The sequence below is a fragment of the Malania oleifera genome, chromosome 5 (genome assembly GCF_029873635.1).
Source record: "Malania oleifera isolate guangnan ecotype guangnan chromosome 5, ASM2987363v1, whole genome shotgun sequence".
Taxonomy (NCBI): domain Eukaryota; kingdom Viridiplantae; phylum Streptophyta; class Magnoliopsida; order Santalales; family Ximeniaceae; genus Malania; species Malania oleifera.
In genome coordinates this window covers 82507876-82510454 of record NC_080421.1, presented here as the reverse complement: position 1 = coordinate 82510454, position 2579 = coordinate 82507876, and positions in this window count along the sequence as shown.

Sequence of the window (2579 nt, the reverse complement as noted above, 5' to 3'; positions counted from 1 at the left end):
ACGCCCAACAAAATTTTTGTCTCAATAATATAATTTTATGGATTCGATATATAAATTAAAGTTATTCGCTAATATTATATTAGTCATCCTCAATACTGACTAGAAAAAATAACTTCTAACAAGGAAGAGTTTTTAAGAATAAAAAAAAAATATATGGATGTCTGTTTAATTTAACTAAAATAAATTTAATTTAATTTTAACTAATTATTTTTCATTTATAGTTATTAAAAAATACATAAATGTCTACAATTAATTTAGTTTATCAAAATTAAATAAATTTATGACTAATTATTCAAAAGAGGTTGAAACTAAATTTGAATGGGAGCAACTTGGGAAACTGAGGATCGGCGGGTGGTGGTGACATCCTTAGAGACTGTACAGGTTCTTTTATTTTTGATTTTTCAAAATATTTTGGTTCGTATTCTAATAATGAAACTGAATTGAGAGTAGTGATATAAGGATTAAAGATTTGCAAACAATTGGGTTATACCAGTATTGACATTGAATGTGTACTACCCCAACCCCGAAGGGTCTGGAATATTTACTTTTTACTATTGATTTATAGCGAAAGTAAATAAACTCAAATATTATTAAATCAGAGCGCTAATTAACCATATTACAATCACTTATTTTTAAAAAAGAAAAATTACACAATAGATAATCATCTGACATTATACTAATATTTCTAATAAATTCTTTTTTTTTTTTTCTATCCCACCTGCATGTTTACTATGCCTGATTTCCAATATGCCCTTCAGAGTCATCAGAGTCATCTCACCGTCATCGAATGAGAATGGATAAGAGGCTCGTGGGATTGGCATGAGGGGGTAGGGATGGCTATATTTCTAGGAGCGAACTCCAGACGAATATAAAACACATAGATACAAGTTATGCCTATGATTTGGGTGAGACGACACTCAGTAAGTAAATAAGATTATTATTAGTGTGTGACCAAAATGAGTTTTTTAAAAATTTCGTAAAACAATATTTAATATCATAACTTCAAAAATGTTTCTAAAATAAATGTAAATTTAAAAATTTATGTATAAAACTTTTACCGTCAACTATAAAAGTAAAATTTAATAATCATATAATGTGACTGTTAAATTTAACTTTTAACTTTAAAACTGTAAAAATATTTAATTATATATATATATATATGTGTGTGTGTGTGTGTGTGTGTGTGTGTGTGTGTACTTTTCCTTATACGTTTCCTTTAGATCGTCATTTAGGCACAAAAATGGTCATTTTCATATAAACATATATTTTTCCTTCAAATCATTAATAATTTTGTACACGTAATTAAATATGTATAAACATATATTGTAAAAACCACCCTTAGACCTATTAGCCGTAAGTCATGTTTACCCCCATGACTGGGTTGTGCAGTCCGAAGACTGGACTTAACTGATTGACCAACCAAACTGAATCAACGTACATAGACATTAAGTAAGATTTTCCTTATTAAATCCTGATCCGAAACCAGGTGTGCACTCAGGAGAAATCCATTAATATAAATAACCACTTTATAAACAGTGTGGGTGCACTCTGATCCGTTTAAACTTTAAGTTGCGGTACCGAACATCTGTAACTTTGAACTTCATTTTCCATAAGGGGTTTTAAAAATATTTTTTATTATATAATTTGTACAATTAAAATAATATCATGAAAATCTCATTTTACTTATATTTTCGTGAAATACGCAATGAAAAAAAAAAATCAAGTCATGTAATCTTTACTTTATTTTCGTGAAATATGCAACGTATAAATAAACTCATGTTACACAATTTTCATGTTAAAAATATTTTCTTGAATAGAAATTAATGATATAAAATACCCGAAAGGTTTAGAACATTTCTTAACTCAAAAATAATTGTAAGTATATTAAAGATAAAACTAGTATAATTAAATATGCGTAAAAATAAACCCAAGAAAATTTTATGAAATTGACTAACATAATCGAAATTTACTTACAAATAAATTCGGGTATGAATTTAAAATAAAAATCTAACATAATCAAATTTACTTACCTTCTTTTACTTTACACTACGAACACAATGACTATCTCTAAAAAATGAGATCGGGAAGAGTGGGTGAGTGAGAACTTACTCGAAAATTCTCTTTCCACCACTAATTCTTTCATTCACTAATTTTTCTCTTATTTTGAAATTTTTTGTAAAAAATGAAGGTTAAGAGTTTCTTATTTATAGGAAAATTTTGGGGAAGAAGTGGAATTTGTAAAAGTGTGGGGAGATGGGTGAAAGTATAATTTTTTTTAAATTAAAGAATTAGCATGAGATGGGTTAGGCATGGGTTGAGTATGGAATGGGGATGAAGGCCATATGGGAGTGCTTGTCACCATTTCCATTAACTAAATTTTTAATTACTTACTTACTTAATTAATTAACTAATTAGTTAATTAATTATTTTATTATTTTATTTTTTTGAATCATTATTATCATTATTATTACTTTTAAGCTATGTTTTAGTATTTATTTATTTATTTTTATTTTTTTAAAAAAAATTAAATTTGAATTTCGAAAACTCATGCGGGGCCCCACATGGTCTTGTGGGCCCCA